Raw genomic sequence first — 23,906 nt, forward strand, 5'->3', positions numbered from 1 at the left:
CAGTGTTTTGTCTATATCAATCGTTCTCAAACTTCGGTGTGTATCAAGATTTCTTGGAGGGCTTGGCACAGATTTTTGAGTACCACTCCAGAGTTTCTGAGTCAATAGGGCTGTGGTGGGCCCCTATTCATTTCATTCCTAACTAATTTTAAGTGATGCTGATGTTGCAGGACTGGAGACCATGCTTTAAAAACCAATGGCCTACTGGATACCAAACAACTGAGTTGACTAGCCAATTGTGCACTTCATCAATTTTCATTCTGAGAAAAAAATGGTGAAGGACTCCTTCAGAGTTTATAAACCCATTGCTTTAACCATGCCACTACACATTCATTGACACCTTGCATTGATAATCTGTCACATCAAAGATCCTAAACCTTCCATGCAGCATGTGGTGTTTATGCTCCAGACATATCCCCTTGTCCAACCTCTGAGTTTACCTGCAGCTCTATCTCAATGGCTGATGTCTCTTTGTGTCTTTGTCTAGGACTTTCTTCAGCTCACAAGAGTTTGCTCAGCCCACAAAGGGGTGGGAGAAAGGGACAGATGCCCCTAATTCTCAGGGATATATTTCAAACAATGAAGATAGGAATATGTGGATAAATACTCTAGCTTCTCTATCCCGTGGTGGGACAATTTTGGAGCTTCTTCCTTCAGCGTCCTTACAGCATCCCTAGTGAGACGGACCCCAGTTTCCTGCAGCAGAAACTTACTCATTAACACATTTTTAAATTAACATTTCTCCCTTCCCTCTCCACATCCCCCACTTCCTGATTTATGCTTCCTGGGATCACTTCCTTAAAAAACTACCTACATCCCAAGTTCTTGCATTAGGGTCAGCTTTGGGGGCAACAAAAACTAGGCCACTATATCTCAAAATTCTTCGCCAGATTCATGGAAGCAGCACTTGCTCTTGATCAACTTTCAGTTCTACGCCCTGGGGTTTTATTCATGGGTCTTCGGGCTGGCTAACCCAAGTTGAGTGTATTCAATGGGTGTTAATAAATAAATAATAAAGATTGTTGCTGCCTTAACAATAGCAGAAATACAGACTATTGAGTCATGTGTGGATACTCATAATTCATCAATTGTGTGCTTAAGTAGTCACTCTTCAGAAAAAGGCTCAAGTTCACCAGTATCAGATCTATGAAGGATACTAGCTTTAAAAGAAACTGGCATTATGCAGATTTTTCAGGGCACCACTGTGAAAAGCACCTGCCAACTTTAAAATGTAGAAAGTTTGCTTTTGTACTATCAAAGCAAGATTAACCTTCAGCAAATATTTACATTTGAGGAGTGGAGTTTCAGCAGTGATGGTCAAACTGCAGAGCAAATCTCAAAGAGAAAAACCCATCTGAAAAACAATTAAACTGTCCTCAAGTTGAAGCCAAATAATGGAAATAGATCCTTTTGGTTAAAAAAAAATTAAATGATCAAACTTGTTCCTAAACAGTAGAACTAATTCACATAGTTCATTATACATGATGATGGCTTAATATTTTTCTTATTTAAAAAAACAGATTTTTTAAAACACAAGAAAAATTCTGGAGGTGATGGATACGTTTAGTACTTTGGTTGTGGTGATAGTATTGTAGGGTATGCATATGTCCAAACTCATAAAGATATATACATTAAATGTGTAGAATTGTTTGCATATCAAGACACTAACTGCAAAAGCCATAAAGGAAAATGATGGACAGATTTGACCACAACATAAAACTCAGGAGTGATAAGAAATAAGCTAATCATAAGCAACAAACTTGGAAGCTACACATAATAAGCTGCACATACTTAAAATGTACAACTTAATAAATTTTGACATAGGTATACATCCATGAAACCATCATGCTGGCTTATTTTTAAAAAGTAAATTTTACCTAGTTTTAAGTCTGTATCACTTTTAAATGACAATTTCTGGAATAACTCATTAATTATTATCTTTATATAGTGACTCATCAAGGGCTGAAAGTTCTTTACATTATTCTGTATTTGAAATGCTACAGGAGTATGCTGAAATTGCATATGTGTAAAAAAACTGGTTGGCACAACTCTGCAGAACTCAGGAGGCATATCTGGCAAACAATAATAAAAGCTACCACTTATTGGGCATCTATCATTGCCAGGCTCCATTATGTCAGTCTTTGGGTACATCATTTGTTACCCTCATAACAACCATATGAGGTGGGTATTACTAATTCTATTTTATAAATGAACAAGACTTTGAGACATTAAATAATTTAGACATGTTTACATAGCAAGAACATTGCAGAGCTAGGAACTAGTTTGTTCCATGGTAATATTTCCCAAACTATTAATTAATTTTTGTATTCATTCAACAAATATGCACCAGGCCCTACGTTAGATGTCAGACATATAGCAGTGAAAGTTGTTGACAAAGTTCCCAAAAACAGTAACTTTACAGCCAGTGATGAAGAGAGTCACTGAAATATAATTACACAAATAATTGAATTCAAGTGTCATGAATGCTATGAGAAGAAGTACAAGGAGGTATAAGAACGTGCATTGGAAATCCGACTTAGTTTCAGGATAGGCAGTTAGAGGAGGTATTTATGAGGAAATAATGTTCAAGCTGAGACCAGACAAATGAGTTGGTCTATAGGTTTTTAAGGCCTAGTGTAGTGGTCCATGCTTCTAATCTCAGCAGTTTGGGAGGCTGAGGCAGTAGAACTGTTTGAGCCTAGGAGTTCAAGACCAGCCTGGGCAACATAGTGAGACCTTGTATCTACCAAAAAAAAAAAATTTAATTAGCTGGGTATGGTAGCATGTGCCTGTAGTCCCAGCTACTTGACAGGCTGAGCTGGGAGGATCACTTGAGCCCAGGAGGTCAAGGCTGCAGTGAGCTATGATTGCTCCACTGCACTGCAGCCTGGCCAACACAGGGAGACCCTGTCTCAAAAAAAAGAAAGAAAGAAAGAAAGAAAGAAAGAAAGAAAGAAAGAAAGAAAGAAAGAAAGAAAGAAAGAAAGAAAGGAAGGAAGGAAGGAAGGAAGGAAGGAAGGAAGGAAGGAAGGAAGGAAGGAAGGAAGGAGGAAGGAAGGAAGGAAGGAAGGAAGGAAGGAAGGAAGGAAGGAAGGAAGGAAAGAAAGAAAGAAAATAGGCAGCAATGTAAACAATCCTTTAAAAAAATTATATCATATAACATATTGGGCATCTATCATTGCCAGACTCCATTATGTAGGTCTTTGGGTACATCATTATATCATATATATCATATATATACACAATATATATCATATATATCATATATATATCATACATACCTATATATCATATATATGTATATCACATATATATGATTATATATGATATATATATATGTTTTTAAGTAGAGGAAAGTGACATGATCAGATTTGCAAAACTAATAACGGGAAAGCCATTTGGACACTGGGGAGAAGTGAAGGGGGAAAATTGCTAACTACAAGTTCAGCCCTCAGGCAGGTTTGGAACCAGAATCCACAAATCTGTGTAGCATAAGAAAACCTCACACATAAATATCCTTCAAAGTGGTTCTGGGTTGGTAATGCTCTGAGGCATTTAGTTAGTAAAAGCAAACTTTCAGGAAAAGGACCTTTGAGTCGAAGATTTCTTTTTTTTTTTTTTGAGACAGAGTCTCACTCTGTCATCCAGGCTGTAGTGTTGTAGTGTAGTGGTACGATCGTGGCTCATTGTAACCTCTGCCTCTCGGGTTCAAGCTTTTCTCCTGCCTCAGCTTCCTGAGTAGCTGGGATTACAAGCATACGTCACCATGCCCGGCTAATTTTTGTATTTTTAGTAGAGACGGGGTTTCGCCAGGTTGCCCAGACTAGTCTCAAACTCCTGACCTCAAGTGATCTGCCCATCTCGGCCTCCCAAATTGCTGGGATTAAAGGTGTGAGCCACCACAGCCAGCCAAAGTTTTAAAGAGTTCTCACATATAAGGTTTCAATGAACATGAACTTGCAATTAAAACACAAGGAAACAAGCTACCATGCACAAGAGTTCACAGAAACAATAAAATATAGAATCAGAACTACAAATACTGCAGATATTATCACATTCAGAATATAAAATAAGACAGATTGAAAAAGAACAAAATGGGACTACTATTAATAAAAAGTATATATGTAGCTAGATAAATAATATTAATCCATTATTTCTTAAATATGTTGCACATATTTTCTTCCAAGTTTGTTGCTTCTATTTACCTTGTTTCTTATTACTTCTAAGTTTTTCATTCTTTTGAAGTCAAATCTGTCCATCCTTTTTCTTTATGGTTTTGCAGCTTGTCTCTTGCTTAGGAAGGCTGTTTCTATTCCAAGGTTATTTTTAAAGCCCTTATCTTAAAATGTTTATTACAGACAGTCCTCACCTGACGATGTTCAAATTAATAATATCTATCTTATAATTTTATGACTTTATGATGGTGTGAAAGCAATACACCTTCGGTAGAAACTGTACTTCAGTACAGTATTTAATAGATTACATGAGATACTCAATACTTTATTATAAAATGGGCTTTACAGTCTGTGATTTTGCCCAACTGCAAGCTAATGTAAGTGTTCTGAGGACATTTAAGGCAGGATAGATTAAGCTATGATGTTCAGAAAAGCATATTAAATGCTTTTCTTTTTCTTTTTTTTTCTTTTTTGAGACAGGGTCTTTCTCTGTCACCCAGGTTGGAATGTAGTGGCACAATCATAGCTCACCATAACCTCAAACTCCTGGGCTCAAGTGATCCTCTCACCTCAGCACCCCAAGTAGCTAGGACTACAGGCACACACCACCATGCCTGGCTACTTTTTAAAATTTTTGTAGAGACTGGATGTCACTATGCTGACCAGGCTGGTCTTCAACTCCTGGCTGCAAGCAATCCTCCCACTTCGGCCTTACAAAGTGCTGGGATTACAGGACTGAGCCACCATACCCAGCCCTTACATGCATTTTTGGCTTATAACATTTTCAACTTATGATGGGTTTATTAAGACATAACACCATCATAAGTTGAGGAATATCTGTACTTTAATTATTTAAATATGGGTTTTATATTAAGATAAGGGTCTAATTTTTATTTTTAATAGATTCCATTTGGAAATTCCAGCACTGCTTATTAAATATACCATTCTTTCTCACTAATTTGAAATATCACTTTTAACAAAAACTGAATTAATTTCTCGTTATGGTAGATGACAATTAAGTTATCCAACAACTTCTAACTTCACTTACTCCATCCTCTAGCCTCCCAATTTTTGGTTAAATCATTAGTCACTATTTATATAACAAAAATGCATACAAATATTATGCAGTGTTGAGCCAGATAGTATACTATGATTATTTTTCCTTTCTTGAACAACTTTCTATTTTTCCAAGTGTTAATACTTGCCTTGTTATTTTCAGTTGCACAGTTTTCTGTGAATCTATACAAATGCTTATTTGGGCCTGTCAAGGTCCTATTATTATTGTCCAAATACTCAGATATATCCAATAATCTTTCTACTCCATTGTTTTCCTGGCAATATCCTTCTCAGAACCCTCCAACTCTCCTGCTCCAGTTGGGGTGATTACTGTCTCGATCTACTGCACAACTATCATAATGGGATTTCCTTCACTGCTTTCTTGTATTGGAGGCTTCAAATGTCAGTATGTAGACATGTTTTCTCTTGAGAAAAAGCCTCCAATCTCCTGCCTGCAGGGGAGGGCAGCATATGTCTAGTTGCTATTTGGTAGTAGGGTCTTTCTGGGACAAGGTTTGAGAAAGAAGGCTGAGGATCTCACTGTTCATTACTCGAATTTTCCCATAATCAGCATGTTTCAGCCTCTTGCCATAAATTCAATTCCACCTCACCCCTACATGTGTGGCATCCCTAAGTCTGTCTGGGCTCTCTCTGGTTCATTGTCTCCAGAGAACTTGTCTTCTGTCACCTGCGGAGGGTAGCTGCATAGCATCAAGAGATGGGGAAGAGGTCCTTTGGTGCTAATAGCTCCAAACAAACATATAACTAATCCCTGCACCTCACTTATCTTCCATGGTATTGGTACCACTTTAAGTCCTGTGTTCTCTATGGGTTCTCACATAGTAACCACTTCTGCTCAAAATCATTGTTTCTCTCCTCTAATTTTCTACCTTCCAAATTTTTTTTTCTGAAATTTCCCATTTGCTGATGTCTCCTTTCCAATTCTCTGTCTTTTTGGATTTACACCACACCCCACACCTACCCAACCCCACCATACACGTATACATTTAGTGAGGTTTCAGTAGGAAGAGGAGATAAACTCTGCCATGTTTAACTGGAAATCTCTAATCTTATAGTCTCATACATGTATATACGTGTAGCACTATGAGGTATATAAAATTATCATGATAATAATAACAATATATTAAGAATAATGGTAATCAACCCTAAATGCCCCCCTTCTACCATTTCTCCCAAAGCCCCAGGGCCCTCTGACAAACAGGCCTCTAGCATCCCAGAGTTTCTCAGGGTAGATATGCATGATGGCTCTTGACACATATGATATAACAAAGAGATATGTTGAGAAGTAAAAAATAATTACTTAGTAATTGAAAGAAAATGTATTTCTAGCTAATAAATATGAAATATATTACATATAATATTTTATTACAAACTTTGTTATACTTAGTATACTTTATGCCTCCAAAGTAATAATGTGACCTTAGATCTGTTTGGAAATGTGTATACACACACACACACACACACACACACACACACAGAGATACATAGATAGATGATTAATAGATAGACAAGGTAATTTAGAATTTAGATACATAGACATATATTCCTTCTGGCATTTTTAACCCTCAGAAATGACTATTTCTCCACCCCATTCCATGGCTTCACTGTTACAAAAGTTGTTTATTATGTTTTGGTTTCAACCCTTTGCTCCTTTCTGTAATTAACCCAAAAAGTAGTGAGGAGAGAAAATTCTAAATGTTCTCCTCAAGCAATCAATATGCACCCTTTTTCTAACATTCCGTTTACAGAATCAGGCTCCAAATTCAGTCATCATTATATCCCACACTTATTTGTAATGCTCCTCTTAGAGACAGAATTGTATCCTCCCAAATTCATATGTTGAAGCCCTAACCCACAGTGTGATTTTATTTTGAGGCAGGGCCTTCACGGAGGCAATTAAGGTAATGAAGGGTATAAGAGTGTGGCCCAATTCAGTAGAACTGCTATCTTCATAAGAAGAGGAAGACCTAGCAGGGATCTCTCTCTTTCGCCATGTGAACAGAAGAAAGGCAATGTGAAGACACAGTAAGGAGGCAGCCATCTGTAAGTCAGGAAGAAAGCCCTCCCCAAGTCAGGAAGAAAACCCAACCCTGATGGCACCTTAATCTGGACCACTTTCTACTGTTTATATCCAGTCTGTGGTATTTTGTTATGGCTGCCCTAGCAGAAGAATATACTTCCCCCTATTTTTCTGAATACATCCTTTTTAAGTCAAAATGATGAGGCTGGGAAGCCATATGATGGAGTTACTCTCCTGATGATTGCTGACAACAGAATTAAGCCCTAGTGACTGCAGAACCAGGGCCTCTGGCTACTGCTATGACTCCAAATCTGATTTCTACCCTGGAGGAACACACATTATAATGACTAGTCCTCCCTCAGAATGGAGACTCTTGATTATTTATAAGAGCATATGAAGAATAGGTGAATAATGATGGAGCACTTTACTTTCTGCAATCCCACAATGATATTAACCCTTCTGTAACTGGTCGTTTCCAAACCACGCTTTCTCAATCTCAGTACTGTTGAAATTCAGGCCAATTGTTGGGGGCATCCTGTACACTTCAGGATGGTTAGCAGCATCCCTGGCCTCTACCCACTAATTATACTCACAAATGTTATAGAATGTTTAAAAGCAAGTTTTTATTTATTTATGGCGGTAGCACCCCTTCCCCAGTCATGACAATTTAAAATGTCTTCAGGCATAGCCAGATGTCTCCGGGGAAACAAAATCACTCGGTTTAAGAACCACTGTTTAGCCTTTACTGGTTCTGGGTTACAGTTATTAAAACCTGTCAAACTCTGACAAACCTCTGTGTCAAAAATAAGTGATAATGAAAAGTAATACTGTATTTCCCCCTCAAATATAAGCATTGGGACAAGAATCTGTGAAGAGAAAAAAATTCTTGTGATACCAGCAGGAAATATATTATTTCTTGGGAGATAGTATGTATCCATACTTTGCGTTACACAAAGGTATTTTCTCTGGAGATATAAACATAGATATGGATGTAGATATAGACATAGGTGTATGTATTAGGATGTTCTTGCTTTGCTATAAAGAAATGCCTGAGACTGGGTAATTTATAAAGAAAAGAGGTTGAATTGGCTTACAATGCTGCAGGCCTTACAGGAATCATGGTGCCAGCATCTGCTTGGCCTCTAGGGAAGCCTCAGGAAGCTTCCAAACCCAGCAGAAGGCAAATGGGAAGCAGGTATCTCACACGGTGAAAGCAGGAACAAGTCAGAGAGAGTGCCAGGGGAGGTGCCACGCACTTTTAAATAACCAGATCTCAAGAGAACTCACTATGGCAAAGACAGCACCAAGCCATGAGGGATCCACCCCCGTGACCCAAACACCTCCCACCAGGGCTCATCTCCAGCACTGGGGATTACAATTAAACATGAGATTTGGATGGGGATAAATATCCAAATTATATCAACAAAGATATCTCCACATATATAATAGTCATATGAGTTTTCACATATGTATACACTCATGAAACCAACAGCCCAATCAAGATGTAGAACATTTAAAAGCAAGTTTTTATTTGTTTATTTACTTATTTTTAGAGACAGGATCTCACTATGTTGCCAAGGCTGGTCTCAAATTCCTGGGCTCAAAGGATCCTCCTCATCCTCTAGAATACTAAGACTATAGATGCCCACCACTGTGTTGGGCCTTTTTAAATTTAAGAATTTAAGGGAAGCACAAAGTTTATTAGTTTCAGAGAAAGTCATATGATGTACATGGGGGATATTCATGAGTTATCCCATGAACATACAAAAATAAATGCCACTTTACCTCCTTTTTAAATTTAAACAGCTATAGGAACTTGCATTCTTGATTTTTTTCAAATGTACAATTAAGTTATTATTGACTGTAGTCACCCTGTTTTGCTATCAAATAGCAAGTCTTATTCACTCTTTCTAACTATGATGGAACACTTTACTGTCTGCTATCCCACAGTGATATTCACCCTTTTGTAACAGATCTTTTCCAAACCAGGCTTTCTCAATTTCACCATCCCCACCTCCCAGCAGCACATCTGAAGCCCATCTGAAGGATAGTTACCAGAGGATGGGAAGGGTATGGGGGATTGAGGGGAGGTGGGGATGGTTGAACTCTCATGAGTTCAATTGTTTTCATTTCTAGACCCCACAAATAAGTGAGAACATGGAATGTTTGTCTTTCTGTTCCTGGCTTATTTCACTTAACATAATGATATTCAGTTTCATCCATGTTGCTGCAAATGACTGAATCTCATTCGTGATTAAATAGTACTCCATTGTGTATATATGTTACATTCTCTTTATCCATTCATCTGCTGGTGGACACTTAGGTTGCTTCCAAATCTTAGCTATTGTAAACGGTGCTGCAGTAAACATAAGAGTGTACATATCTCGTCAATATACTGATTTCCTTTCTTTTGAGTATATACCCAGCAGTGGAATTGCTAGATCATATGGTAGCTCTATTTTTAGCTTTTTGAGGAACTCCAAACTGTTCTCCACAGTGGTTGTACTAATTTACATTCCCAGCAACAGTGTACAAGGATTCCCATTTCTCCACATCCTCACCACTATTTGTTGTTGCCTGTCTTTTGGATATAAACCATTTTAACAGGGTGAGATGATGATATCTCATTATAGTTTTGATTTGCATTTCTCTGATGATCAATGATGTTGAGCACCTTTTTATATGCCTGTTTGCCATTTGTATGTCTTCTTTCAAGAAATGTCTATTCAAATCTTTTGCCCATTTCTTATCAGATTACTAGATTTTTTTTCCTATAGAGTCACCTGAGGTCCTTACATATTCTGGTTATTAATCCCTTGTCAGATGGGTAGTTTGCAAATATCTTCGCCCATTCTGTAGATTACCTCTTCACTTTATTGATTGTATTCTTTGTTGTGCAAAAGCTTTTTAACTTGATGTGATCCCATTTGTCTGTCTTTGCTTTGCTTGCCTGTGCTTGTGGGGTATTACTCAAGAAAGCATTGCCCAGTCCAATGTTCTGGAGATTTCCCCCAATGTTTTCTTGTAGTAGTTTCATAGTTTGAGGGCTTGCGCTCAACTGGGTATTGTCAAAAAATATCAGAGATCTGCTATCCAACTTCAAACTATACTACAGGGCTACCAAAACAGCATGGTACTGGTACAGAAACAGACACATAGACCAATGGAACAGAATAGAGAGCTCAGAAATAAGGCCACACACCTACAAATACCTGTTCTGTAACAAAGGTGACAATAACCAACAATGGGGAAAAACTCCCTATTCAATAAGTGGTGCTGGGAAAATTGGCTAGCCATATGCAGATTGAAACTGGACCCCTTCCTAACATCAAAATTAACTCAAGATGGATTAAAAACTTAAATGTAAAACCCAAAACTATAAAAACCCTGGAAGGCAACCCAGGCAATACCATTCTGGACATAGGCACAGGCAATGATTTCAAGATGAAGACACCAAAAGCAATTGCAATAAAACAAAAATTGAGCTTCTGCACAGCAAAAGAAACCATCAACAGAGTAAACAGACCAGCTAAGGAATGGGAGAAAATATTTTCAAACTATGCATCTGACAAAGGTTTAATATCCAGCATCTATAAGGAACTTTAACAAATTTACAAGCAAAAAACAACTCCATTAGAAAGTGGGCAAATGATATGAACAGACACTTCTCAAAAGAAGACAGACACGTGGCCAATAAACATGAAAAAAAGCTCAACATCACTGATCAGCAAATCAAAACCACAATGAGATATCATCTCACATCAGTCAGAATGGCTGTTACTAAAAAGTCAAAAAATAGATGCTAGTGAGGTTACAGAGAAAAAGGAATGATTATACAAGGTTGGTGGGAGTATACACTAGTTCAACCATTGTGGAAGACAGTGTGGCAATTCCTCAAAGACCTAAAAACAGAAATACCATTCAACCCAGCAAACCCATTACTGGGTATATACTCAAAGGAATATAATCGTCCTATTACAAAGACACATGCATGCATATGTTCATTGCAGCACTATTCACAATGGCAAAGACATGGAATCAACCTAAATTACCATCAATGGTAGACTGGATAAAGAAAACGTGGCACACATACACCATGGAATACTATGCAGCCATAAGGAAGAACAAGATCTTGTCCTTTGCAGGGACATGGATGGAGCTGGAGGCCATTATCCTTAGCAAACTAATGGAGGAACAGAAAACCAATAGCACATGTTCTCATTTATAAGTGGGAGCTAAATGATGAGAACACATGGACACATAAAGGGGAACAAGACACACTGGAGCCTATCAGAGTACGGAGGGTGGGAAGAGGGAGAGGATGAGGAAAAATAACTAATGGGTACTAGGCTTGGTACCTGGGTGACAGAATAATCTGTACAACAAATCCCCATGACACAAGTTTACCTATATAACAAACCTGCACATGTACCCCCGCACTTAAAATAAAAGTTAAATTTTTAAAAATCAAGTGATTTATGTGAATTCAGATGTCACAATAACATAGAGGTTTTATTACACAGGTGTAACTTATTTGTCAGGTACTACTTTCTGGCATTCTCACAGTATGGCATGCCTGGTTTACTTTCTGGAAAGAATAACCATTTATTCATTTATCCAAACATTCACTAAATATCTCTGAGCACCTTTTACATGTCAGGCCCTGTGCTAGGCACTGGTGGTATAATGGTGAAGCAGAGAGACATGGTCTACACCCTTACAGAGTTAAGAGATTAGCTTGAAAGACTGACACTGAATGAGTTCATTTCAAGGGTAAGGAGAGCTACAAAGGGGAGGTCAAGTGCATTCTGAAAGCTGTGGTCACTCTGGTGGCTGCCCATATCCCCTCAGCATTCACCAGGCAAGCCCTTAGCTTCTTCCTGTAAGCACCTCAATACTCAGTCCTGAGTGAGGACTTCTCTGACCTGCAGTGGGTAGCGGCATGGTTAGCCCCTGTAGGCTATTGGGGCCGGGGAATCGATGCCCTCAGGACCATCCTCAACTGATGATAAATGAGAGTTAACCACCCAGCTTCCTCACCCTTTGGGTAAGACAATTCTGAGCATATTTTCTCCTGTCTCCCAGGGTTCTCAGTGAAACCAAGCCCCAGTTACCCATCTCCCAATAACTTGTTTGTTAACGTATCCTGAATTGGCTTTTCTTCCTCCCTCATCTCCCCATTTTCCTACCATAGCTTTCTAAGACTCCCTCCCTAATAAACTACTTGCACTAAAACCCCCATATAAGGGTGTTTTTGGGGGAACCCAACTGGAGCATATAACAAGGGGACCTGACCTAGACCTGGGTGGGCCTGGATCTTGGAGGGCCTTATCAGCCATGTCAGAAACTCTTTCCTAAGAGATCTGTGGAAAGTCATTTATGGTCTTAAACAAGGGAATGGGTCTGTGGAAGAATGTGAAGACAGGAATGAATTCAGGATAGCTGGGTAGGAAGCTATTTCATCAGTCAACTCAGGAAAGATTGGGACCTGTACTAGGGAGGAGGCAGTGAAGAGAGAGCCTGCCATAGTGCCTAGCTCATAGTAGCTTCTCAACAAATATCATCCAAAATACTTTTGGATGAAAATTAATGGCTCGGTTAAATCTACTGTAGAATGTGTTCAGTTCCAGCTGTGGCCAGTGGAATCTGTCAATAGACTGCTGAAACTTGAAGCTTGATTAGATCTGGAGGTGAGGAAAATTAAAGAGTCTAAAATGGGCCAGGCATGGTGGCTCATGCCTATAATCCCAGCACTTTGGGAGGACGAGGCGGGCAGATCACTCGAGGTCTGGAGTTCAAGACCAGCCTGGCCAACATGGTGAAACCCTGTCTGTAATAAAAATACAAATTGGGTGTGCTGACACACTCTTGAAATCCCAGTTACTTGGGAGGCTGAGGCAGAAGAATTACTTGAACCTGGGAGGCAGAGGTTGCAGTGAGCCAAGATCATGCCACTGCACTCCAGCCTGGGTGACAGAGCAAGATTCTGTCTCAAACAATAAAAATAAAATAAAAAATAACAGCCTAGAACGACTCCTAATCTTCAGGTTTGAAAAGCTAAGTGGAGGCTGGTGTCATTTACTAAATATGGAACATAGCCTCGAGGAGGAGGGGCAAATTGGAGGGGGTGGAAGATAATAAGTTTGGGGCATGGTACGACTGTGAGCCATCTAACTGATGCTGAGTGTGTGTGTGCAGGCTTGGAGCTGGGTCCAAGATGCATATTTGGGTCCCATCAAATTTAGACACCAACTAGGTGGAGAAAGCCCTCTTTGGTTACATGGGAAATGTGACACAGAAAAGTTTCACATTCTCCTACTTTCCAGCATTCTCACATAACAGTTAAAAGGCTACAAGGAAGAATTAACATTTATTGAGAACCTACTATGCGCCAGGAATTGTACCCAGTAATCTTCAGAACAGCCCTGAGAAGTATGCAATATTATGTCCATTTTATAGATCAGGAAATTGAGACACAGAAAGCTAGAGTAACTCATCCAAGGTCACACAGCTAGTAAGCAGCTTCAAAACCCTGAACTGACCCCAAGTTCATGTTCTTAAACAAAATAAGCATCAACAAAGTGTGGTTACAGAAAGTATATCTCTCAGTCTCACCAGATGCCTCAGTGGGTAGTTCCCAAAGTCAGGGGCATTCGATAGAAGAAGGATTTTTCAATTTCAGGGTCAAAGAATATTCTTCTCTGCGATACCCCTTTCAACTGTTGATGGCTTCACTTGGACAGCTTCCTCTCCAAGCAGTCCCCCTGTTGGTGACTCTATCGTGTAAGCCCTAGCTGAAGCCTCTCAATTTCTGTCTCAGTAAATTTGCCTTTTGTAGACATTTCATTTACATAGAATAAGAAAGTGGTCTTCTGGCAGTGGGTTTTCTTAGCTAGTGTGCTGTATAAAGGGTAAAATAGTATGTCCTCAAAACCGTATGAAGTGTGTAGGGAGTAATTCACAACCTTATTATTCCCTTATTTAAAAATGGAGCACAGTACCTTGGGTTTGCTAATATTGGTACATATTCCTGAAAACGTCATTTTATTTTCCTTTCCATAAACACAGTTCTTAAAATATGGAAGTTAGAATGTATACTGCCTCATTCTCCAGATGTGAGGTAGTGTTACTCCACATATTCTCTGGTGGTGTGGTAATAGTAGTTTCATAGACTACTTCCTGGTGTGGAGGTGGGCATCTCACCTGAGTCATAGAAGACTTCAGAGATTAGGCAAGCTGACAACTTGAGCCAAAGAGATGAGGTCATTCTTTTTGCCAGTCACTGCAATCTTGCAAAGGGCAGAGCCTGAGACAAGCTCCTTGGACCAGAAACTGGAACCAAGTGAGTGACCCTCAGGCAAAAGAAAGATTGAAACTGTGGTCAGTGGAACTCATTCTGGAACCTGACCCTGTCCTGCCTGTTCCCAGCCTCCTCTACACTTGCCAGAGTGAACTTCTGTCATCATCACAGAGCCTGTAATCTTCTGTATGGCTCAGAGGACCCGCCACGATTTGTCCCTACTTGCTTCTCCAGCCTCCTGTCTCACTTCTCTCCTATCCCTGGGAACCTATTATCCAACCACGGTAATCTCTTCTGCTCCATTAGAAACTCATCATTTTCGTTTTTACCTCTAGGGCTTTGTGTTTGCAATGCCCTCTGTCCCAGGCCCTCCCACTCAATGCTCCAGTCTTCCTGCTCATTGTCAAGTTCCTGCTCATTGTCAAGTTTTAATTTAGATCTCAATTCCTCTGGAAAATTTTCCCTGACTCTCAAGACTGGATTAGGTTTTCCACAGCACCTTGCTTTTACCCCTTTTCTGGAAAGTATCCAACTGTTTTATAATTGCAGAATAACTTGATTGCTCATCACTTCCCCTAAAATGAGAACTCCTTCAGGCAGAGATAGAATCTGTCCAACATCTGACCTCATGAGTTACAACAAGCTACAACTGCCCAATGAAGTTGCTCCCAAATTCCTGATCCACAGAAACTGGGAGATAATAAATGATTATTATTGTCTTGAATTGCTAAATTTTGGAGTAATTTGTTGTGCAATAATAGACAACTAATACACTAACAAAACTAATTAGTTTAAAACAACAACCTGGGCTGGGTGCAGTGGCTCATGCCTGTAATCCCAACACTTTGGGAGACTGAGGTGGGAGGATCACTTGAGCCTAGGAGTTCAAGGTGAGCCTGGGCAACACAGTGAGACCTGGTCTCTACAAAAAAAAATTAAAAATAAATAAAATAGGCGAGGCGTGGTGGCTCACACCTGTAATCCCAGCACTTTGGGAGGCCGAGGTGGGCAGATCACGAGGTCAGGAGATCGAGACCATCCTGGCTAGCACGGTGAAACCTGGTCTCTATTAATACACACACACACACAAAAATTAGCCAGGCGTGGTGGCGGGCACCTGTAGTCCCAGCTACTTGGGAGGCTGAGGCAGGAGAATGGCGTGAACCTGGGAGGTGGAGCTTGCAGTGAGCCGAGATCGCGCCACTGCACTCAGCCTGGGCAACAGAGCAAGACTGTCTCAAAAAAAAAAAAATAATAAAATAAATAAATAACATAAAACCACCACCACTTTATTACAGCTCACAGATCCTGTAGGTTAGTAATTGGTGATCTCTCGCTCCTGTGGCTTCAACTGAGATTAACTCAGCTATACTTAGCGGATGGATGGGCCAGCTGGGACAGCCCAAGATGACTTTGTTCACATGTCTGGCACTTTGTGGGTTATAAGGTGGGGTCAGCTAGAATGGTGGACCACAGTACCTATACTCGGCCTCTCCAGCATGGTTGTCTCATAGGAAATAGACTTCTTACATGGCAGCTGGCTTCCTCTAGAGCAAGTATCCCAAAAGAACCAGGGGGAAGCTGCATGACTTTTTATAACCTAGCCTCAGAAGTAACACAGTCATTTCCATACTCTCTTGCTTACAGTAGTCATAAGACCACCAGATTCAAGGAGAGGGAACAGTTGATGCCACCTCTTGAAGAGAGGAGTGTTAAAGAATATGAAACCTTTATTTATTTATTTTGTTGTTGTTTCATTTCGTTTTTTTTTTTGAGACAGAGTTTTGCTCTTGTTACCCAGGCTGGAGTACAATGGTGCAATTTCAGCTCACTGTACCCTCTGCTTCCAGGTCCAAGCGATTCTCCTGCCTCAACTTCCCAAGTAGCTGGGATTACAGGTGTGCACCACCACACCCAGCTAATTTTGAATTTTTAGTAGAGATGCGGTTTCACCATGTTGGTCAGGCTGGTCTCAAACTCCTGACCTTAGGTGATCCACACACCTCAGCCTCCCAAAGTGCTGGGATTACAGAGGTGAGTCACCACGCCCAGGTTGAAACTATTTTTTTTTTTTTTTGAGATGGAGTCTCGCTGTCGCCCAGGCTGGAGTGTGCAGTGGTGCAGTCTCGCCTCACTGCAACCTCTGCCTCTCGGGTTCAAGCGATTCTCCTACCTCAGCCTCCCAAGTAGCTGGGATTTACAGGCATGCACCACCACACCCAGCTAATTTTGTATTTTCAGTAGAGATGGGGTGTCACTATGTTGGTCAGGCTGGTCTCAAACTCCTGACCTCAGGTGATCCACCTGCCTCGGCCTCCCGAAGTGCTGGGATTATAGGCATGAGCCACCGTGCCCAGCCTGAAACCATTTTAAAAAAATTAACTTTGTTAAAGTACAATTTATATACCATAAAATGTACCCATTTTAAATATATAGTTCAATGGGTTTTAACAAATCTATACACCCTTGTAACCACCACCATAATCAAGATATAGAGCATTTCCTTTATTCCGGAAGTACTCTCCTGCCCCCTTGCAGTCAATCCCACACCCCAGCCCCTGAGCTCAGGGCCATGACTGATCTGCTTCCAGGCTTTTCTAGAATTTCATATGATACAGCATACAGTTTTCACACTTGGCTTCTTCACTTAGCTCAATTCTTTTGAGACCCATCCAGGTTGTTGCATGTATCAATAGTTCATTCCCCCCACCCTTTTTTTTTTTTCATTCCTAAGTGCTGGCAACATTCCTTTTTTTATTAAGTAGTATTATAAGCACCTATGAACATTCATTTTCATTTCTCTTGAATAAATATCTAAGAGTGGGTTTTCTGGGTCATACAGTATATATGTTTAACCTTATAAAAGACTGCTAAACTGTTTTCCAAAATGGTTGCACAATTTTGTTTTTCCATCAGGAATATATGAAAGTTCCAGTTACTCCACATCCTTGTCAACACATGGTATTGTCAGTCTTTTAGGGTTAGCCATTCTAGTAGGTGTGTAGTAGTATCTCACTGTGGTTTCAATTTGCATTTGCCTGATAACTAATGATATTGAGCATCTTTTCGTGTGCCAATTGGCCATGAATATATCTGTTTTTTGGAGCATCTATTCAAATCTTTTGGCATTTGTAATTAGTTGGTTTTTTCCTATTGAGCTTGAGGAATTATTTATAAATTCTAGATCCCAGTCTTCCGGCAGGTATATGTATTGCAAATGTTTTCTTCCAGACTGTGGCTTGCCTTTTCATCTTCTTAAAACTAAAGAACAGCCTGGGCATGGTGGCTCACGCCTATGATCCCAGCACTTTGAGAGGCTAAGGCGGGAGAATTGCCTCAGGTTGGGTGTTTGAGACCAGCCTAGGCAACAAGACAAGACCCCCATCTCTACAAAAAATAAAATAAAAAACTAAAAAATCAGTTGAGCATGGTGGCATGTGCCTGTGGTCCCAGCTACTTGGTAGGCTGAGGCAGGAGGATCACTTAAACTTGAGAGTTCGAGGCTACAATGAGCCATTTCCATACTGCTGCATTCCAGCCTGGTGACAGAGCAAGACCCTGACTCAAAAAACAAACCAAAAAAAGAAAAAAGAAAAAAAAAAACCAAACCCTCAAGAGCAGATATTTTAAATTTAAATTCGATGAAGTTCAAGTTCTTTTTTTCTTTTTTGAATCATGTTTTTTGTGTCCTATATAACACTTGGCTGATGCAAAGTCAAAAAGATTTTTTGTCTTATTCTAGAAATTTTGTAGTTTTCACCTTTATGATTCATTTTGAGTTAATTTTTTGTATGGTTTTTGGTCTGAGTGAAGCTTCATTTTTTTTTTCCAAATAGATATCCAATAGTTACAATCACATTTGTTCAAAAGATTATGCTTTGCTTATCGAGTTACTTTTACACTTTTGTCTGAAGCAATTGATCCTATATGTACAAGTATATTTCTTGATTTTTTGTTATATTCTATTGGTCTATATGTTTGTCCTTTTGTGTTCATATTTTAAAACTATAGCAAGCAGGCAGCAATTCATTGTTGCTAAATACTCTTGTGATGTCACATGCTAAAGCCCTCAGGCACAATTCAAATCATATAGTCCAGGTTCCTGGGATAAGAAACCCTGGCTCCAGCTTACTGTCCTGGGCTCCTCTTATATCTGAGAAAACAAAGAGATCATAAGAGTAATTTCAAACATTAATTAGGCAGACGAAGTAAGAAGGAAAAAAAAGAGATGTGGTATCTTTTTGCCAGAATTCTGGTTATTTAAGTTAAACTTGGTTTGGAGAGATAAAGAAAAAAAGTGAACTGCAGGTATGTGCCTCTGGCTTAAAGCCAAAAAATATGACCCTTATAAACAGTGAGACACCATCCCATTTTATAATACAATATTGCAACGTGACAATGGATGTTGGGTTAAAACAATCTCCTTCTTAAAGGTAGCATATACTTTCTTCCTCTTAAGAGAATATTTTAGTTCATGATTATTTATTTTTGCAAAGCATCTATTTAATTGTTTCAAGTTTGTGAGGAACAAAGTTATTGGATAGGAAGTTGTAGCACAAATTTTCTATATCTCAAAAGTAACTGCTGTAGGTAAAATGTCTGATTTATCAAAAGTTTGAACTGGTTCGCAAAGGCAGTAAGTTCATTTCTAGTTCAGGTCTTTACAAATTATTGTGAGGTTTAATAATAATAATAAGACCCTGCAGTTGTTTCTGTTTAGCAATTGCTCATCTCAAACAGGTTCTTTGTGGTTTTTCCAAAAACAGACAGCATATTTGGCTTCTTCTACTACAGATACTTTCCTACGTCTATTTCTACATCATTCAACATGGCAAGGCTAACAGAAAATCAAGGTCAAATGAGGAAACTCAGCAAATGGTTTTTATCTGGCTTCACACTGACCACCAACTGGTAAACACCATAAGAAAAACTGTGCAGGATATAAATGATAGGTAAAAGTACATTTTTTCACTATGGGCCCAGGCTCTCATAATAGAAGCAGTCCTAAGATTTAAAACAAATGATGTGGGAATGAATTCAAAGTGCTGAAGAATCACAAGTTGCTTTTCTATTTAACTAAAAAATCTCCATGCTTTAAAAATTTTCCGCTGGTAGCTTTTTCTCCTGAATTTGCACTCTTAATAATTTTATCCTATAATCCCATCTGATGATGTTATTTTAGGGAAAACCAGGTTAACAGAAGAACATTTATCAGATGTGTAGATCATAGCAAATTCCTGGCACTTAATAAACACAACACTGACAGACTAAACGGAGGTTAAAATGAGGTGGAACACGTAAGTTATCTCTAACAATGATTAATTTTTGTATATTTTACTGATGAGAAAAACTCCCTTAACCAAAAGCTGCTTAATATTTTTATTAACTGCTTCAGTTCCCTTCCTTTAAGTTCTTAATACGTTATTAATATAACACAGCATGAATAAAAAATATGATAATCCATTTTTTAAAAAACAAATTCAAGAATGCCAAACAGGTGACTTACGAACGGAGCAGGGAAGCCTAAACGGGCCTCATTTCTGTCTTCCTGGGACAAAAGGATAAGTAATTGACTGAAATGTAACTACCAGGACATAGACGCTCCTAGGATGTAAAAGAAAGTTGTCCACCTCCGCCTCCCCCTCCCCCTCTCCCTCTCCCCACGGTCTCCCTCTGATGCCGAGCCGAAGCTGGACTGTACTGCTGCCATCTCGGCTCACTGCAACCTCCCTGCCTCATTCTCCTGCCTCAGCCTTCCGAGTGCCTGCGATTGCAGGCATGCGCCACCACACCTGACTGGTTTTCGTATTTTTTTGGTGGAGACGGGGTTTCGCGTGTTGGCTGGGCTGGTCTCCAGCTCCTAACCGCAAGCGATCTGCCAGCCTCGGCCTCCCGAGGTGCCGGGATTGCAGACGGAGTCTCGTTCACTCAGTGCTCAATGTTGCCCAGGCTGGAATGCAGTGGCGTGATTGCGGCTAGCTACAACCTCCACCTCCCAGCCGCCTGCCTTGGCCTCCCAAAGTGCCGAGATTGCAGCCTCTGCCCGGCCGCCACCCCGTCTGGGAAGTGAGGAGCGTTTCTGCCTGGCCGCCCATCGTCTGGGAAGTGAGGAGCCCCTCTGCCCGGCTGCCCAGTCTGGGAAGTGAGGAGTGCCTCTTCCCGGCCGCCATCCCATCTAGGAAGTGAGGAGCATCTCTGCCCGGCCACCCATCGTCTGAGATGTGGGGAGCGCCTCTGCCCCGCCGCCCTGCCGCCCCGTCTGGGATGTGAGGAGCGCCTCTGCCCGGCCGCGACCCCGTCTGGGAGGTGAGGAGTGTCTCTGCCTGGCCACCCCGTCTGAGAAGTGAGGAGCCCCTCTGCCCGGCAGCTGCCCGGCAGCCGCCCCGTCGGGGAGGGAGGTGGGGGCCAGCCCCCGCCCGGCCGCCCCGTCCAGGAGGGAGGTGGGGGGCACCTCCGCCCGGCCGCAGCCCCGTCTGGGAGGTCGGGGGCGCCTCTGCCCAGCCGCCCCTTCTGGGAAGCGAGGAGCCCCTCTGCCCAGCCGCCACCCCGTCTGGGAGGTGTACCCAACAGCTCATTGAAAACGGGCCATGATGACCATGGCGGTTTTGTGGAATAGAAAAGGGGGAAATGCAGGGAAAAGATACAGAAATCAGATTGTTGCTGTGTCTGTGTAGAAAGAAGTAGACATAGGAGACTCCATTTTGTTCTGTACTAAGAAAGATTCTTCTGCCTTGGGATCCTGTTGAGCTGTGACCTTACCTCCAACCCTGTGCTCTCTGAAACATGTGCTGTGTCCACTCAGGGTTAAATGGATTAAGGGCGGTGCAAGATGTGCTTTGTTAAACAGACGCTTGAAGGCAGCATGCTTGTTAAGAGTCATCACCACTCCCTAATCTCAAGTACCCAGGGACACAAACACTGCGGAAGGCCGCAGGGTCCTCTGCCTAGGAAAACCAGAGACCTTTGTTCACTTGTTTATCTGCTGACCTTCCCTCCACTATTGTCCTGTGACCCTGCCAAATCCCCCTCTGTGAGAAACACCCGTGAATGAAAAAAAAAAAAAAGAAGAAAAGGGCCCCAAAGTGATGTCAGCCCCATCTCAAATTCAAACCCCATAGTAAACGAACAAGACAGACCTAAACTATTGACTAATTCTCCAAAGCGAAAAGTCAGGAAAATAAAAAAATCTCGTTAAGCTGTAAAAAATAAAAATGAAAATACATATCCAGGTACATACTCTTTCTTTCTTTGAGACAGAGGCTCGCTCTGTCACCCGTGCAGTGGCAGTCTCGGCTCACTGAGATCGCAGCCTTCCAGGCTCAAGCAATTCTTCGGCCTCCACCTCCGAAGTAGCTGGGACTACAGGCACTCACCACCATGCCTGGCTAATTTTTCGTAGAGATGGCGTTTCGCCACGTTGGCTACGCTGGTCTCAAACTCCTTACCGCAAGCAATCTGTCCACCTCGGCCTCCCATACTGCTGAGATTACAGGCGTGAGGGATTGTAGGCGTGAGGGATTACAGGCGTGAGCCACCGCGCCCTGCTATATTACTTATTTCTTAAACACCTGCAATTCATTAAAATACACCATGTATAAATTATAAATCATAATATTATCAAGAACTGTTATTTCTAAGTGCTGAATAAAATGAATATTTCCACTCATTAAAAAAAAAAAAAAAGAAAGAAAGTTGTCCGTTCAAAGCCAGTGTCAAAGTACCAAAAAAAGAAAATTATCTTGCGGCAGATAATGAGAAATAATGCAGGAGAGGAAAGAGGAACTTTAAAGGCTGTACGTGTAGGATTTTCTTTTTCTCTCTCGGAGGAAAGAACAGCAAAAAGCGAAGAGTGGGAAATGCTGGACTTAAATTCCTTTCTTTAGGTTTACGAGCAAAAAAGGAAAGCGAGAAGAAAAACAGAATCAAGGACTTATACAGCAGGAAGTTTTCCTGTAAGCATTTAGTCCAGGGATCTGCCATTCTTATTAAGAGCTAAAACCAAAGAATTAGTGCACAAAAGTAGAAAGAAGACAAGCCGCCATGGTGGAAGGAGCGCAGCGGGGCAGAGGCGCGCAGAAGCCTCACCAGACAACCGGGCCCCGTCCCCGTCCCCCGAACTGTGCGGAAACCGCCACCGAGTCCAGGCGTCTCATTTTACAGCGGAAGACACAAACTCTGAGACCCAAATGACTTGCTCACGGTCACAGCACAAAGCCCGTGGGCCCTGTGTCTATAGTCACCAACTTCCAGGCTTGCGACTAAAGGGAGCCAACCAGCGCGTGAGCGTTTGATACCAGCTGGCTGAGGGACGCCGAAAATCCCGCGCGGAGGAAGGCGGGAGAGCGCTACCGCGGCTACCAAGGCGGCGGCGCGGGCGCTCGGCCGGGACCCTTCCCTGCGTCGCCACCAGATGGCGCGCTCGGCCCGCCGTTCGCGGCTAAGCTAGGGCGGGTGGGGAGGGAGTGGGGAGGAAGACGTCGGTTGCCTTGGAAATGCAGGGCGCGGCAGCCGCTGCGGTGGAGCCGGTAGGCCTGGCCGGCGAGCTGAAAGGAAGTGCGAGCTGTCCGCCCAGGGCCGGGTATCCGCCCCTGCAGGCTGTGGAGGGGATGTCAGGAGACTGGCTGGCCTCTTTTCTTGGCCCCTGGCTCCTTCCAGTCTGACACTGAAGACTTTATAAGCTTCCCCCCGACCACCCTCCACGGGCTGCACTCTCCACGGGCCCCTCTCCACGGGCCTGGGCTTGCGCCGCTTCGAGATCAGCCTGGGGGTCGCGCCCTCCTGGTCTTGTCCACGAAGCGCCGTTCTTGGGCCGTTAGGAGCTGCTGGGAAGGGCTCTGATAGGCCCACTCCTCTTCTCCACCCAGGAGATGAGAAGGAGGGCAGGCCTTTTTAATCTGATCAGAGTGTTAACCCATCTCTCCGCCTTGCGGTAGAACCCCTGGATACATTATTTGCCCTCTCGAAAGGCAGGCTCTGAATTTGATTCAGGTTTGTAACCTTCACGGTGCCCTCACACAGCCCCTAGCACACAGCAGACGCAGAGTAGACTAAGAATGCCTTCCATTCTTATGAGGCTTTATCACTTGACAGTTTTCCCAAAGCGTCTGGAGCCTCATAGCCCGGACAGCAACTAGGACAGATGGAGGAGGAAACAGGTCAGAGGTTCAGAGACATGGCCGAGGTTATACAACTCTGTGCAGGAGCTGGGACTAAGCTCGGTCTTGCTTCTCTTAGTGCCCCTCTCATCAAATTCTGAGTCTAGTGAATGCTTTCTGAGGACCTCACATACTCTTGCATCCTTCTCAATACCAGCGCAATGCTCTTCCCCTGTAGG

The 23,906-nt window shown here is 41.8% G+C and overlaps 2 protein-coding genes across 27 annotated transcripts in view; one reads left to right on the top strand and one right to left on the bottom strand.

The window, feature by feature from the left end:
- SYTL2 (synaptotagmin like 2) overlaps nt 1-23,006 on the bottom strand; it is a 158,391-nt gene extending 135,385 nt beyond the window's left edge. For 2 of the 6 annotated variants that reach the window (XM_063710738.1, XM_055355616.2), the window contains exons 1-3: nt 22,658-22,952; nt 21,810-22,140; nt 14,476-14,624 (exon numbers count right to left, since the gene is read on the bottom strand). The gene's annotated coding sequence lies outside the window, so the exon portion shown is untranslated. Of the gene's footprint in view, nt 1-14,475; nt 14,625-21,809; nt 22,141-22,657 lie in introns of all 6 variants that reach the window. The other 4 variants (XM_063710734.1, XM_063710739.1, XM_063710743.1 and 1 more) reach the window with 4 other exon arrangements.
- CCDC83 (coiled-coil domain containing 83) overlaps nt 19,423-23,906 on the top strand; it is a 124,756-nt gene continuing 120,272 nt past the window's right edge. For 3 of the 21 annotated variants that reach the window (XM_063710778.1, XM_063710769.1, XM_019037035.4), the window contains exon 1: nt 23,033-23,097. The gene's annotated coding sequence lies outside the window, so the exon portion shown is untranslated. Of the gene's footprint in view, nt 19,525-23,030; nt 23,561-23,906 lie in introns of those variants that run through there. The other 18 variants (XM_019037040.4, XM_063710772.1, XM_063710774.1 and 15 more) reach the window with 15 other exon arrangements.

The sequence above is a fragment of the Gorilla gorilla genome, chromosome 9 (genome assembly GCF_029281585.2).
Source record: "Gorilla gorilla gorilla isolate KB3781 chromosome 9, NHGRI_mGorGor1-v2.1_pri, whole genome shotgun sequence".
Taxonomy (NCBI): domain Eukaryota; kingdom Metazoa; phylum Chordata; class Mammalia; order Primates; family Hominidae; genus Gorilla; species Gorilla gorilla.